Source organism: Myxine glutinosa, chromosome 2 (genome assembly GCF_964187855.1).
Source record: "Myxine glutinosa chromosome 2, kmMyxGlut1.1, whole genome shotgun sequence".
Lineage (NCBI taxonomy): Eukaryota > Metazoa > Chordata > Myxini > Myxiniformes > Myxinidae > Myxine > Myxine glutinosa.
In genome coordinates this window covers 163,026,306-163,042,553 of record NC_136262.1, presented here as the reverse complement: position 1 = coordinate 163,042,553, position 16,248 = coordinate 163,026,306, and the positions used below count along the sequence as shown (strand labels likewise).

General features: G+C 47.0%; 1 protein-coding gene across 12 annotated transcripts in view; it reads right to left on the bottom strand.

Moving 5' to 3' along the window:
• LOC137421113 (heparan sulfate glucosamine 3-O-sulfotransferase 1) overlaps nucleotides 1-16,248 on the bottom strand; it is a 461,391-nt gene that overhangs the window by 138,287 nt on the left and 306,856 nt on the right. The window lies entirely within an intron of this gene.

The following is a 16,248-nucleotide window of genomic DNA, read 5'->3' as shown; positions in this document are numbered from 1 at the left end:
CCTCACACCATGTGATTATTTCCTTTGGGGACATTTAAAGAACAAGGTGTTCGTAACTCCTCCCCGTGATCTTGACGAATTGCAGGGCCGTATTCGACATGAAGTGGATGCTTTGCGCAATGACCTGGCTATGGTGAGACGAGCAGTTCAGGGCATGCTCCGTCGCTGTGAGCTTTGTGTTGAAAGAGGATGTGGACATGTTGAAGGTGTGGGTGCATAAAGGCCAATCATTCCTGAGAAAAGTTCACATCTGACATTCATTTTGCACCAATTATCGTGACTTGCATCGATTAGCCATATTTGTAAAAATGCGATTTGAACTTGTCCTTTTCAATGAACATGTACTCGGTCATGTGCGACAGTAATGATGCATAGAAGGTATCAATGGAAAGCTGAGGATCTCCTTAATTAGTAAACCAAATGTAAATTGTCAAAATAAATAACCTTTGCATATTAACCCCTTGAATTCGGATTACCTTTTTTTTGATACGCACTGTACATCCCTTTAAATAATGACCCTCATAATGAAATCCTTCAGTTCTCGTGGTTAGACATTCATTTACTGCTGTCTATAGTCACTCCAGAGGCTTCTAACAGGGAAAACAACAAGAAAATTCAGATGCCACGCCTGACATCTGAACAACATTTAAGGGCACTTGGGATGCTTGAGGTTGGTGGAAACCAGCGAACAATTGCCCAACATCTTGGTTGCTCACAGCATGCCATTTCCAACCTGGCCAGGTGTTACGGTGAAACTGGAACTGTGAATGATGGTCCACAAAGAGAAAGACCACGGGTAATCACCCCAAACCAAGACCGCTGGATTGTGCTGCAGTATCTTCATGATCGTTTCCGCCCTGCGACGCAAACAGCTGCAGTGACAAAAGGTCGCCACAACAACCACATCAGTGTCTCTGCTGTGCGGAGGCGCTTGAGAAGTCGGGGCCTGATGGCAAGACGTCTTTGCAGAGGTTCATTGTTGAATGCAGTGCATCGGCGGAACAGACGAAGATGGTGTCTGCAGCATCGCCGCTGGACACAGCAACAGTGGAGTGCAGTCTTGTTCGGCGATGAGTCCAGATTTTGCCTCCATGCTGCTGATGGGCGTCAACGGGTATGGCGCAGAGGTAGGGAAAGGTATGCATCATGCTGTATTCAACAGATCAATCTTTGGAGTGGACCCAGTGTGATGGTATGGGCCGGCATTTCCACCCATTTCAGGACACCTCTCGTCATCATCGAAGGCAATCTCACTAGTCAGCGTTATGTCAATGAAGTTTTGAGACCTCATCTGCTGCCATTTCTCCAGGCTCATCCTGACATTGCAGTTTTCCACCAGGACAACGCTCGGCCCCATGCTGCTCGCCTGACCACCAACTTCCTCCAAGAACAGGGTGTTGAAGTGATGCCTTGGATGCCTTATTCCCCTGAACCTAATCCCATTGAGCATTTATGGGATGAGCTTGGTCGACGTCTTGCATCGAGGAGATCAATGGATGTCAATCGGCAAATGCTCATTCAAGGCTTGCATGAGGAGTGGGACAAACTTCCCCAGGACCGCATCAGGCACCTGGTACAGAGCATGTATCGGAGGTGTACAGCCTGCATCACAGCTCAGGGAGGACACACACGATATTGAGGAATGCTGTCATTCTGTCCTTGACTGTTGGGAGTGTCGAGTCCATTCCTGTGTCATTTTGTTACTCCCGCCAGGGAGTAATGCATTCGATCGTGTGTGTGTGTGTGTGTGTGTGTGTGTGTGTGTGTGTGTGTGTGTGTGTGTGTGTGTGTGTGTGTGTGTGTGTGTGAACAAGATATCTGGAAAGGTTCTGAACGGATTTGGATGAAAGTTGGTGGGATGATTTTCCTTGGGATAAGGAAGAATTGATTAGTTTTTGGTGAAGCTCAGGGTATTATTCCGGATCCAGGAATTTTTTTGGGGAATTTGTTTTTCTGTTTTACTGCATTAAAGCTTATATTCTTATTCTTAAATGATGTTTTTCTCCTCTAATTCCGAGATATATCAAAATAAATTATCTGACAGTTTGGGCCTACTTTCTTTTTCATTTATTGTTTTGGGGAGAGGGGATGTTAAACAATACGTATTGTCACGTCGGGGGGGGGGGGGGGGTAGAGCAATATGTAGAGCAGCTAGATCTGGATAGGTAACATGCTTCGAGATGTCGCGATAGCTAGAACCCACTATGTACCTTTAAGTTAGTATGTGTCGGCGTTTGTCAGGTTAAGATGTATACTTGTGAATCTACCAGGAGGTTCGAGTGATAAGTAGTGTAGGGATTAAGAATAAACCCCTGTGTGTCCACACCTGGTCAGCCAAACCTTTGCCTCTTTTGGCACTGCACACCACTTAGACACGTAGGTAGGACCTTTAGTACAACACTAAATAACGCCCTCCCCTGACATGACTGAGGAAGGAAACCAGGCCAGGACACCACCGCATGGCCGCCGCCATTTGCACCTCCGACGGGCCTAACCAGATCGAGGGCCTGCGTTGGACGCGTGGTGCTTGGTGCACGGACCTCGTGGGCGGCGAGTGGATCAGAGCTTGGAGCGAGGCCTGGTGGCGGCCGAGTTACACGGAAGACGACCAGAGACAGATAAGACCGGGCTACGCATTCCCCCCTTACATGACGAGACGTGTTATTTTGGTATTCTTTTCACTCGTCTGTGCTTTGAGATCTGTCGTGTGGGGACGTCCCAATTTAGGCCATTATTTGATTATCGTCGCGTTTTATTGTATCGGGTCCGGAATAAATCTTTATTTTTGTACATTGAATTTGGTGTCCGTGTCGAGTTAATTTCGGTTACAGGATCGAAGCTGCGCCGGCGCGCAGAAGGTAAGCGTTTACGCAGCCTCCATTTTCCTTCTCCCTCCCGTGCGACAAAGTACAATCCGTATTTGGGTTGTTGCCTCCGAATAAGACCGTTTAGGCTATCCGCGACTCTGGTGTTAACCGGAGTTGCGCGACAGTATTATTCCAACTTTACCCACGGTGGGAGTATGCGCTCTACTGAGTGGCGTTCTAGTTTCGACTGTATTCAGGTGTGTGCCTTTGTATTGCAGTGCTGTGACTTTGTTGCACCACACCTTGTGATGTTCATGCTTTTTGTTTTTTTGTGATTGAGGCAACCTCTTGTTTATTGACATATGTTTTGTAAAGATAGCTGAGCTTTGCCTCTGTGTTCAAATAATTTTCATTTTTACGTGGAGGATTTTAATGAGTGTCCTTCGAAAGATTTGATGTTTATTTTGATGTTGAGTACATACAGTCACGTGAAAAAGTAAGTACACCCCATGTAAAGTTTTGACTTTTTCAACATATTTCAACATACAGCTATTTGATCTTGATTTCAACAATATTGAAAGATAAAGGTGACATAATATTACAAATATCATTAAACATTTACATTTTGTAGTTCTTTGTATAATTTAAATAAACATGAATGCAAATTTCGCATGTGGAAAAAGTAAGTACACCCCTACATTTATCACTACTTCAAATACCTAAAATTAGAATCAGGTGCACCAGCTCAGGTGCAAATGATTAGAACATCGTTAGAGAGGATCTTGGAGGAACCTGTCTTATTTAAACCTCAGACATTTAGTTTGGTTTGCTCTTTGTTGTTGAAGTGTGCGACGTCACCATGCCTAGATCAAAAGAGCACTCTGAGGCCTTCAGAAAGAAGGTTATAGAGCATACGAGTCTGGGAAGGGATTTAAAAAGATCTCTAAACAATTTGAAATCAATTATTCGACTGTCCGGAAGATCACGACAAGTGGAGAAGATTCCAAACAACTGCCAACTTGTTCAGGCCAGGCCACCCCAGCAAGTTCAGCCCGAGAGCAGACCGCAAGATGCAAGATGTCTCTAAGAACCCCGGTGTCATCACGGGACCTACAGGTAGCTCTTGCCACTGTTGATGTCAAAGTGCACGGGTCTACCATTAGAAAGAGGCTGCACAAATTTGATCGACATGGGAGGTGTGCCAGGAGGAAACCTTTGCTGTCCAGAAAGAACATCAGGGCAAGACTAAAGTTTGCCAATGAACACCTAGGCAAAGACCATCACTTCTGGAACAATGTGCTCTGGCCATATGAGTCAAAGGTAGAGCTATTTGGCCACAATACCAGAAGACATGTTTGGCGAAAACCAAAGACAGCATTAGACCACAACAACCTGATACCAACTGTAAAGCATGGTGGTGGAAATATTATGGTTTGGGGCAGCTTTGCTGCATCAGGTCCTGGGCAGTTCACCATCATAGAATCCACTTTGAATTCTTCATTGTACCAGAGGGTGCTTGAGGATAATGTGAGGCCATCTGTCGGACAGTTGAAGCTCAACCGAAGGTGGACCTTGCAACATGACAATGACCCTAAACATACCAGTAAATCCACCAAGGAATGGCTGAAAAGAAAGAAATGGAGGGTTCTGGAATGGCCAAGTCAAAGCCCGGATCTAAATCCCATCGAGATGTTGCGGGGGAATTTGAAACGACCTGTGCATGCAAGAAACCCCTCAAATATCGCACAGCTGAAAGAATTCTGCATGGAGGAGTGGGAAAAAAATTCTCCCAGTCGATGTCAGAGACTGGTAGACAGTTATAAGAAACGCCTACTTGAGGTTGTTTCTGCCAAAGGGGGCAATCCCACCTATTAGAGCCAAGGGTGTACTTACTTTTTCCACATGCGAAATTTGCATTTATGTTTATTTAAATTATACAATGGACTACAAAATGTAAATGTTTCATGATATTTGTTATATTATCACCTTTATCTATCAATATTGTTGAAATGAAGATCAAATAGCTGTATGTTGACATATGTTGAAAAAGTCAAAACTTTACTTGGGGTGTACTTACTTTTTCATGTGACTGTATATAAAGGCAAACGTCCATATATGTGACTGTATATAAAGGCAAACGTCCATACATATAAAGGCAAACATACTGTACCTGTATTCTTTGTTTGGGCCGACAAACAAGGCCCAAATCTTCGCTGTCAGTCTTCATAATTGTCTGCAAAAGTTTATTTCTCTTTTTAGCTGTCCTCTTTCTGGTGTCTTTCAGCTTCTTCTCAAACACTTCCTTCTCAAACACGTCCTCTCTCTTTGCATTTCGCTAAAAAAAACTCATGTTCAGATAAAACCAAAACCCGACGAAAAAGTAAAACACAGCTTCAAGTTCCTCCATAGTTGCGGAGCTGTTTACAGTTTAGTGTCGCATGAGAGACTAGAATGGCACTCAGTAGCGAGCATACATCCACCTGGTTGGCCATATCACTCAATGGTGAAGAATCACTTAAAAAAATTATACGAGGTGGATCTGGATCCGAATCCGAATCTTCACGAAAATTGAATAGCTTCTTAATTGTCACACACACAACCTGTCCACCAGGTTTTGTCCAAATCCGTTCATGACTTTGAGATATCCCGCAATGTATAGTTTTTGGCCCTATCTCTCAATGGTGAAGAATCACTTATTACAAAAATTAAATAATTCTCATATACTCATCCATATTCAGATCTTGACCAAAATCGAATCGATTCTTCCTTGTCACACACACAACCAGTCCACCATGTTTCGCCCAAATCCGTCTCTAACTGAGATATCCTGCTACATATCGTTTTTGGCGCTATCTCCCAATGGTGAAGAATCACTTAAAAAATTAAATAATTCTCATATCCGAATCCATCTTCACCAACATCGAATCAAATCATCCTTGTCAGACACCCAACCGGTCCACCAAGTTTCGTCCAAATCCGTCCACAACTTTGAGATATCCTGCAATGTATCGTTTTTGGCCCTATCTCCCAATGGTGAATAATCACTTTAAAATTATAGCAGCCGGAACCGAAACCGAATATTCACCAAAATCTAATCATTTTGTCCTTGTCACATACGCTACATCTCTGCCAAATATCGTCCGAATCCGCCCACAACGTTTTGAGATATTTTGTTCACAAACAAATAAACAAACAGACAAACAGACAGGGGTGAAAACAACCTCCATCCACCTTTGGTGGCGGAGGTAATTACCTCACCACAGCAGTCGCGGTTTTTTTGTCACTTCAGATAACTCCACCAATTTTCACGGTTCTGTTGTTCGATGGAAAAACGACACAGGGATTACCATGCCGCTCCAAACTGTACTGTACAGTGCCGTACCGTACTGTTCTGTGCAATGGAAAAGTGCCATTAGATGACATAGTGGTACATGGTCCCAACACCTCAGTACATGATGAACGCTGCCTATCCAAGTGCTCCAGAAACTTGCTCAGCACAACTTAACACTGAATGGTGACAAATGTGTTTTTGCGGTACCCAAAATAGAGTTTGTGGGATTTAAGCTGTCACCTCACGGGATTTTCCCCTCTCCAGTCCAATGTCGTATTGATTCACCACATCCCTGAGCCTGAGTCTGTTTCTCAGCTGGCCACCTTCCTGGGCATGGCGGCCTACTACATCCGGTTCTAGCCACAGTACTCAGCCATCACTGAACCATTACGTCAGCTTCTTAGGAAGGAAGCCTCCTGGAATTGGAACGCAGCCTGTCAAGCAGCCATACACAGGCTGAAAGCTCAGCTCACTAAAGCCCCTCTTTTAGCTCATTTTGACAACAGTGCCACATTGGTCACCTGTGATGGTTCGGCCACGGCGTTGGGGGCTGTTTTGTCCCAGGTGCAGGATGGTGTGGAGAAACCCATAGCTTTTGCATCCCGTGCCTCGAGTCCCATGGAGCAAATATATTCTGTGGGAGAGAGAGAGAGGCATTGACCTGCATATGGGCATGCAAACGCTGGCATCTGTACCTGTATGGTCGGCCCTTTACTCTCAGAACAGATCACCAGGCACTCACAGCTTTGATGGCCACACCAGGCACGGGACACAAGCCACTCCGATTGTACACGTAGTCAGACCGACTCCAGCAGTACAATTTCCAGCCAATTTCCAGCTTCAGTTCACCCCTGAATGTCACAATACTGTGGCAGACCACTTATCCAGATCAGTTATGGATGCTCACACTTGTTCTGAACCAGAAGACACAGAGCAGGATCTAATACAACTGTTGCATTGACCCCTACATGATGTGGTGTCCCTTCCAGAGCTCCAGCGGGCATTTAAGGAAGACTCTCTTCGCGGTACACTGCATTCCTACATCACAGAGGGATGGCTGGCCAGAGTAGCAGACGAACCGATACCGTTTTCCAGGGTGAAAGACGAGCTATTCTGTTGGGACGATTTTTGTGTGGCGCGAGGACACCGCACAGTGGCGCCAAGCGTGGCTCACGAGGGTCACTTGGGCGTGGTCAAAGTCAAGCAACGTTGCCGTGACCTGGTGTGGTGGCCCGGAATTGACCATGACATTGAGACATTGGTAAAGGATTGTATGGCTTGTTTGATCAGTGGCAAAGATGGACAGCCCGTATTGCCTCCATTGCAGCCAGTTCCCTGGCCGTCTCACCCCTTTGAACACCTACAACTAGACATTTGTGGAGAAATTTGGGGTGTCCGTCATCATCAACGCTATCTGGTGGTCGCATATGATTTAAATTCCAAGTGGCATGAGGTTGTTCCTGTGGGATCAGTTACCTCCCAGACATTATGCACATCCTGGACACACTGATAGCATGTTGGGGGATGCCACCGGTCATTACCACAGATAATGGCCCACAGTTCATTTCAGCTGAGTTCACCACGTATCTTAGCATCAATGGAATTAAACATATCCTCATGGCTGTGTACCACCCACAGGCCAATGGAGGGGTGGAAAGGTTTAATCAAACCCTCAAGAATGGAATTTGAGCGCACCTAGCTCAAGGTTGTACGTTTCAAACAGCCCTACTACAGACCCTCATGCACTACAGGGCAATTAAGCACACCACCACATGTGCCTCACCAGCAACGTTAATGACAGGGCGTGAGCTATTGCTGCCCATGCACAGGCTTCGACTCATGGGGTCTTGCTTCCCCTCACAGGCTGCCAGCATTGCCGTACAACTGAGCCAGCAGCGCATGAAGCAACGCTTTGACAGAGTGGACAGATCAAGGCCACCTGCGATACAGGTTCATGATTGGGTGAGAGCTAAATATCCTCATCGGAAAAACAAGATGCAGTCATTCTGATCCTCCCAACTTCGTGTGAGCCGACAGCTTGGACCAGTGACTTTCCAGCTTCAGGATGGGTCTCGGTGGCACATCAGCAGACTACGGAAAGTGGCGGCCCCTGTGACCCAGCCTTTGATTACATCTAGCCAACTGGGAGTTGGTATGTGCCCCACAAATACAGGTAATACGGCTGATATAGAAGAAGGGCTTGAACCTGTGGGGCACTGCAACAGCCTCAGAGAGCAAACCAACACCCCAGCCATTTTTAGGATTTTGTAACCTCAGTCCATACCTGAACTTGGTGGGCAAGGGGAGAAAATGTTGTGTTCTTTCTTACGTGCTTGATCATTTCCGAGTTTGCGGTTGTTGTTGTTGTTGGTGAATTGCCGGATGTTTAAGGATTGCTGGGAAGGGATGATGATGTAAGATGTAAGACTTCCGTTTCCGGTCCGGCCGTGAGAGGACGCTGGCGTCACTTGCTCGCCGCTTCTCTGACTGGACCATTGTCCGTATCTTGCTTTCCTGGTGGTCGTGGCGGATTTTTGGCCATTGAGTCTTCCTCTGCACGGTCCCGGCTCTGCTCTGCTGCTCCTGGCTTCACCTGCTCGGCTCCTTCGCTATTTCCTCGGGCTCACTCTCGTGGGTTGTGCCGCCCATTGTTTGCAGCGGCGGTGGTGGCGGTTTGCCGCCGTGATCTTGATTAGCGGCGGCGGTCGTTTGCCGCTGCATTTGCCGCTTTGCCTCCTCAACCTTGGCCTCGTGCTCGTCTCTTCACTCCTGTCTGCCCTCTGCATGGTCCCGGCTCTGCTCCTGGCTTCACCTGCTCGGCTCCTTCGCTGTTTCCTCGGGCCCACTCCCGTGGGTTGTGTCGATTGTTTCGCCTCCTCACCCTTGGCCTCATGCTCGTCCCTTCGCTCCTGCTGGCATGGCTCTGCGGTACTCCGCCGCAAGGCTTCTCCTGCTTAAAACCCGCTCCACCCCATCATGCATCTCTGCAATCAAATCGAATGGACTCCTGCGTCGACCCAGGTACATTCACCGTGGCTCCGGTCGTAAGTTTGTTTATTTACAATCAGGTCACTCCATCCCCATCCTCTGGTCGGCTCAGCGCACTCCCACTCATCGTCCCAACACACCTGGTCACAACAACGCACAAAATCGCACCTCCTGTCTGCGAACCCTGGCCAAATCACCTGGATTCATACCCGCCGTACAAAACAACATCAAGCTCACCCTGTTCAATACCCGGTCCCTCAACAACAAATGCCTCATCCTGAACGACTACATCCTGGAAAATAAACTGGACTTTCTCTGTCTCACTGAGACCTGGCAACAACCACTGGACTACTACACGCTCAACCTCACCACACCCAATGGATATTCTTACATCAATAAACCACGCTCGGAGGGCCGAGGTGGTGGAATTGCCGTTATTCACCGACAAGACATCAAGACCAACCTCATCTCCATCTCATCTGCTCCATCATTTGAACACCTGGCTTTTAAACTCTCTGGTCACACACAGTCAGTCATGGCTGTTGTCTACCGCCCTCCCAAACCACACCCATCATTCCTGTCTGACTTCTCCTACTTTCTGACCCAGCTATGTTCCCTCTCCCCCTCAATCCTCCTCCTTGGTGATTTCAATATCCACATGGACTCCACTGACTCCACGCTAACCACTGACTTCACTGATTTACTCACCTGCTTTAACCTCACTCAACATGTCAACTTTCCTACCTATAACCGTGGTCACATTTTGGACCTTGTCTGCTCTACTGGACTAATTTTGCACCATCTCTCTGGCTCCGACCTCACTCTCTCTGACCACCTAGCCATCACTCTGACTATCAACATCCCCACCCCAGCACCAAGGCATTATCGCACTATCAACTTCCGTAAGCTAAACGCTCTTTCACCTGCCTCATTCTCATCGACCCTCTCTGAAAAAATGTCCACTTCTCCCTTCGTTGACCTCCACACCCCTTCTGACCTCACTGACTACTACAACCACACTCTCTCCTCCTGCCTTGACCAACTTGCGCCTATAAAAACCAAAACAGTTTCTTTCACCCATTCTGCTCCCTGGTTTACCCCTGAACTCCGCCTGATGAAAACTCGTGCTCGCCAACTTGAAAGACTCCGCAATAAAACAGGTCTCACAGTTCACTCCCAGGCCTACAAGGACCACATACAACACTATAAAGATGCCCTCTCCCGCGCCCGCTCCGCCTACTACTCTCAAATTATCCACTCTGGCTCCGGAAACCCAAAAGCACTCTTCTCTACAATAAACAAACTCCTCAGCCCCCTGAACACCACCACCCAGTCATTCACAATAGACAACTGCATCTCCTTCCTTTCATTCTTCCAACGCAAAATTGAAAACATCTACAACAGCTTGACCACCGCCGCACCCGCTCCCCCTCAAACCACCTGCCCCCCCTTATCCTGCCATCCCCTGTCTCAATTCTCCCCAGTCTCCCCTACTGACCTCTCTGAACTCCTCATCGGAATGAAAACTGCCACCTGCACTCTTGACCCCATCCCCTCCAGCTTTGTCAAGGCCTCCCTTCCTGCTCTCTCTCCACTTATCATTGCAACAATAAACTCCTCCCTGTCTACAGGCATCGTCCCACCATCCCTCAAAATTGCTGCTGTTACCCCCATTCTGAAAAAACCTGGACTAAACCCTGACACCCTAAATAACTTCAGACCCATCTCCAACCTACCCTTTCTGTCAAAGGTTTTGGAACGCGCTGTAGCCACTCAACTCAAACATCACCTCTCTGCCAATAACCTGTATGAAACATTCCAATCCGGATTCCGCTCCAACCACAGTACTGAAACTGCTCTCCTCAAAATCACCAACGACCTTCTCCTCTCCTCTGACGCTGGCAACCTCAACATTCTCATCCTCCTCGACCTCAGCGCCGCCTTTGACACCATCGATCACACCATCCTCCTCACCCGACTTGAAACCACCTTTAACATTACCGGCACTGCCCTCTCTTGGATTAAATCATACCTCTCTGACAGACGTCAGTTCATCTCCATCAATAACTGCAAATCCCCCACTGCTCCCTTCCCCCAAGGTGTCCCCCAAGGTTCAGTTCTTGGCCCCCTCCTCTTCATCCTTTACCTGTCCCCCCTCGGTCACTTAATCCGCCGTCATGGTCTCCAATTCCACTGCTTCGCCGATGACATCCAGCTTTTCATCTCTACCAAGTCCATCTCCACCGCCACCCACTCTATCCTGACAAACTGCATCACTGAAATAAAATCCTGGCTTCAAATCAACTTCCTCAAACTTAACTGTGATAAATCTGAAATAATCATCATTGGCCCAAAAACGCTCACCAAGTCCACCCATAACTTTGCCCTCAACATCGACGGTTTCCCAGTATCCACCTCCCCTCACATCCGGAATCTTGGCATCATCTTTGACCAAACCCTCTCCTTCGACAAATACACTAAACAGATCACAAAGACAGCCTTCTTTCACCTGAAAAACATCGCCCGTCTCCGTCCATCCCTCTCCTCCGTGGCTGCAGAAACCCTCATCCACGCCTTCATCACTTCCCGTCTGGACTACTGCAATAGCCTCCTTTATGGTTCACCCTCAACAATCACCAATAAACTCCAATACATTCAGAACTCCGCTGCCCGTCTACTCACCCATTCCCGGACCCGTGACCACATCACCCCCGTCCTTTACAAGCTTCACTGGCTCCCCATCTCCCAGAGAATCCAGTACAAAATCCTCCTCTTGACCTACAAAGCCCTCCATAACCTGGCCCCATCCTACCTGGCTGACCTCCTCTCCAGACACACTCCAACCCGCAACCTCCGCTCTGCTGGTACCAACCTCCTGACCTCCCCCATCCGGACCAAATTTAGATCCTGGGGGGACAGGGCCTTCTCCATCGCTGCTCCCACCCTCTGGAACTCGCTACCTCACACCATCAGAGACTCCTCCTCACTCACCACATTCAAAACATCACTCAAGACCCACCTGTTCAACACTGCATTCAACATTTAACCCACAGCATCTAACCCCTGACTATCTCCTCTCCTTCTCCCTCCTTTGTGCTTTGAATATTTCCCTATTGATTCTTCTTTTTTGCAATTGTTTTTATGTTTTGCTATGCATTATGTTTTGCACTCTGTCAAAGCGTCTTTGGGCTTCCTGAAAAGCGCTATATAAAATAAATGCATTATTATTATTATTAAGTGGAAGGGGATTGTGGGAGAGATGAGAGGGACGCCATCTTGATGGTGTCAGAGATATGCTGGTGGATCCGTGCCTCGAATAAACGGCCTTGTTCATAACGATCAGTGACATTGTTTAGCATTTATTGAGCGACACAACGCCGGGTAACTCTGCTAGTATACGAAAATCGAGAACACCGTTTGCCATCTTGCAAGAACACTTGCAAAAGGCATTTCTGCTTCGCCATTCAGAAATTACATGGAAGGATAAGTGTATCGTCAAGGTCAAAGTTGTCAAATCTGTCGAGGCCAAAACAAGTCAGAAAACATTTGTCGAACAAAGCAATGTGCTTCACATCATGGCACATCTGTGGGCCATTATTTGAGATAGAAAAAGTTTCTTCTGGCCTTACATTTACACATTGCTACTAATATGCAGTACAAAAAACAACTTGCTGTATTTTACATCCTATTGGATGGGTCGGTTGTGGAGCACTTGCCTTCAAGTTGCCTAGTCTGGATTTGATCTAAATCAGAATAGACCTGGTTTAAAAACTGGCGGTCCATATAGTAAGGCATCCTATCTTACCTGCCCATGATTGGCCGATGGATGTAAAAATAATTCAACAAATAAATAACAGTACCTTTCAAAAAGACTGGACCACTGTGTGCTTGAATCATGGTCAAACTATTTACCTGGCTTTGCACTGACTGCAATGGCAAACCATCTGCCACGAAACTGCTTAAATGGCAGCAACAATGTTCTTTTGTCTGTGATGTAGCACTTGATGACTACTTTGTGACAGTCCTACAGATTCTTACAATTAAGGAAAAGTTTGGTCTCCTTACTACAATCTATCTATTAAATATTTTCAAGTGTTTGAACGTTTTTTTTTTATGGCCGAATCGTAGCAAGTGGAGGCCCCACATTTTGGGTGAAGGTAAAGCAGAATCTGGGCAACGTTTTGAGCTACCATATGATGGCCATGACATCCGTTTTGAGGCCACCAAAGGCAGCTTTAAAGTACATATTGGGATGTGGGGTCAGGCAGTGCTGCCGCCAGCCCACAAATAAAAAGTAATCACAATGAAGAAAATAACTCTATAGCTTTTCAATGTCCAACACATACCCAAACCACCACAGGGAAAAGCTCACCCAGCATACAGACTACTGAATCCAATTTGTACCAAACACGAAGCAAGAGGCAAGAAAATGTATCTCTAACTCGTCTTGCAAAAACATTCCAAGAACAAGTGTGAATAAAAGATGCCACACATAAAATCGAAACAGCAACAAATATAGTTCTAACTAGAACGGCGATCGGTAGAGAGCATACTTCCGCCAGGCTGAACAGTTTATGTTTTCTATCCCACTGTGTTACGGTCTGTGACCTTTTTCTTCTTCCCCCCCCCCCCCCCCCACCCACCCCCCTGTGTGTCAGACCAAGTGGTTTGGTCCATGTGTATAAAGCCTATGATTGGCTGTGGGGCAGGGGAGAGGCCAGGAAGGTGATTCAGAAGAGAGAGAGTGGCCATTTTGGAGGAGGGCTCATGGCGGAGTGCCTTTTCGGGTGTTGTAGAGTTTCCAGCTGCAATCTCTCCACCTGAAGGGTGACTTTCATCTAACTCTTGCTGCCGTACCACTGGGCCTGCCTTGGGGCCTACTCGTGGACTTGCCTACTCCTACCCTCTCGTGCGGGGCTTGCACTGGGGCCCACCACTGGGCCTGCCCTGGGGCCTACTGCTGGGCCTGCCTTGGGGCCTACTTGTGGACTTGCCTACTCCTACCCTCTCGTGCGGGGCCTGCACTGGGGCCTACTGCTGGGCCTGCCTTGGTGGCCTACTCTTGGACCTGCCTACTCTTGGACCTGCCTACTCTTGGACCTGCCTACTCTTGGACCTGCCTACTCTTGGACCTGCCTACTCTTGGACCTGCCTACTCTTGGACCGGCCTACACTTGGACCGGCCTACTCTTGGACCGGCCTACTCTTGGACCGGCCTACTCTTGGACCGGCCTACTCTTGGACCGGCCTACTCTTGGACCGGCCTACTCTTGGACCGGCCTACTCTTGGACCGGCCTACTCTTGGACCGGCCTACTCTTGGACCGGCCTACTCTTGGACCGGCCTACTCTTGGACCGGCCTACTCTTGGACCGAAATACTCTTGGACTGGCCTACTCTGGTTTTTCACTCTCTTCTCCCTTCTTTGTTTTATGTGGAGGAAGAGATTTTTCGTGTGATCATACATAAAAAAAAACAATGTGATTGAAGGCTTGGCTTGGTGTGCTTCAGGCCGTAAAACACTGATAGGTCACATCTGGATCTGGGCCTGAACCAAAATCTAATCGGCTTGTTCTTGTCACCTAACCAACTCATTCACCTAGTTTAGTCATAGATCATGCATAACGTTTTGAAATATCGTGCTATATATCATTTTTGGCCCTATATCTAAATGGTGAAGAATCACTTAGAAATTTAAAAATTATCGTATGTGGATCCAGATTCAGATCTTCATTAAAACAGAATCAACAATTCCTCGTCCCATACCCAACATGTCCACCAAGTTTTGGTTGAATCCATCCACAACTTTTTGAGATATTCTGTTCACAAACAGAACAAGCGTTACGCCAAGGTCCCCGGTCAGTGAAGTGATGCGAGTTGACAAAGTGAAAGACGCATGGCGGCCATCTTGGATTTTGACGTGGCGACCCAATTTTCAATAGCGTTCTTCCTTATGCCTAGATACACCCACACACCAGATTAGAAGTTGGTACTTCGCTTATTTTTCAAGATATTTCGCTCACAAGGTTCAGACATATATATGGTGGTGGCCATCTTGAATTTTGATGTGGCGACCCAATTTTCAATAACGTTCTTCCTTATGCCTAGATACACCCACACACCAGATTAGAAGTTGGTACTTCGCTTATTTTACAAGATATTCTGCTCACAAGGTTCAGACATACATGGCGTCAGACATACATGGCGGCGGCCATCTTGGATTTTGACGTGGGTTGCACCCACACACCAAATTCGAATGCGGTCCTTCACTTATGCACGCACCCATGCACGTACGCACGCACGCCCGCCCGCACGCACGGACGGAGGAGAAAACCATAGTCCCCCTTTAGCTCCGCGGTGCGACGGGGGACAAAAACAGACAGACAGACAGACACAGAGAGACACAGACAGAGACAGACAGACAGACAGATAAACATACAGGGGTGAATACATAACCTCCATCCACCTTCGGTGGTGGAGGTAACTAGAACAGAACTCGGTAGAGCAGATACCTCTGCCAGGCTGAATAGTTTTATGTTTTGTATCGGACTGATAGGCTGGATCTGGATCGTGACCTGAAACAAAATCAAAAGCGGCTTGTTCTTGTTGCCTAACCAACTCATACACCAGGTTTTGTCAAAATCCATCCACAACTTTTTGAGATATCCTGCATACAAACAAAGTTTGTGGGAAATTATAAAACAAAATATCAGGTGTACTGGAAAGTAAAGTCGTTTTTAAAGCTGTGTACACACCTAATATCAACAAATATACACCAACAATTGGGAGAATGACAAAGCGCAGAAAGATTTAAAAAAAAATAAACTGGAGAAGACCAAAAAACAAGGGTTATGCCTAGGTCCCCTGTCGGTGAAGTGATGTGAGGTGACAAAGTGGAAGACGCAAGGTGGCCATCTTAGATTTTGATGTGGCGACCAAATTTTCAATAGCGTTCTCCCTTATGCGTAGATACACCCACACACCAGATTAGAAGTTAGTAGTTCGTTTCTTTTTCTAGATATTTCGCTCACAAGGTTCAGACATATACATGGTGGCGGCCATCTTATATTTTGACGTGGCGACCCAATTTTCAATAGCCTTCTCCCTTATGCGTAGATACACC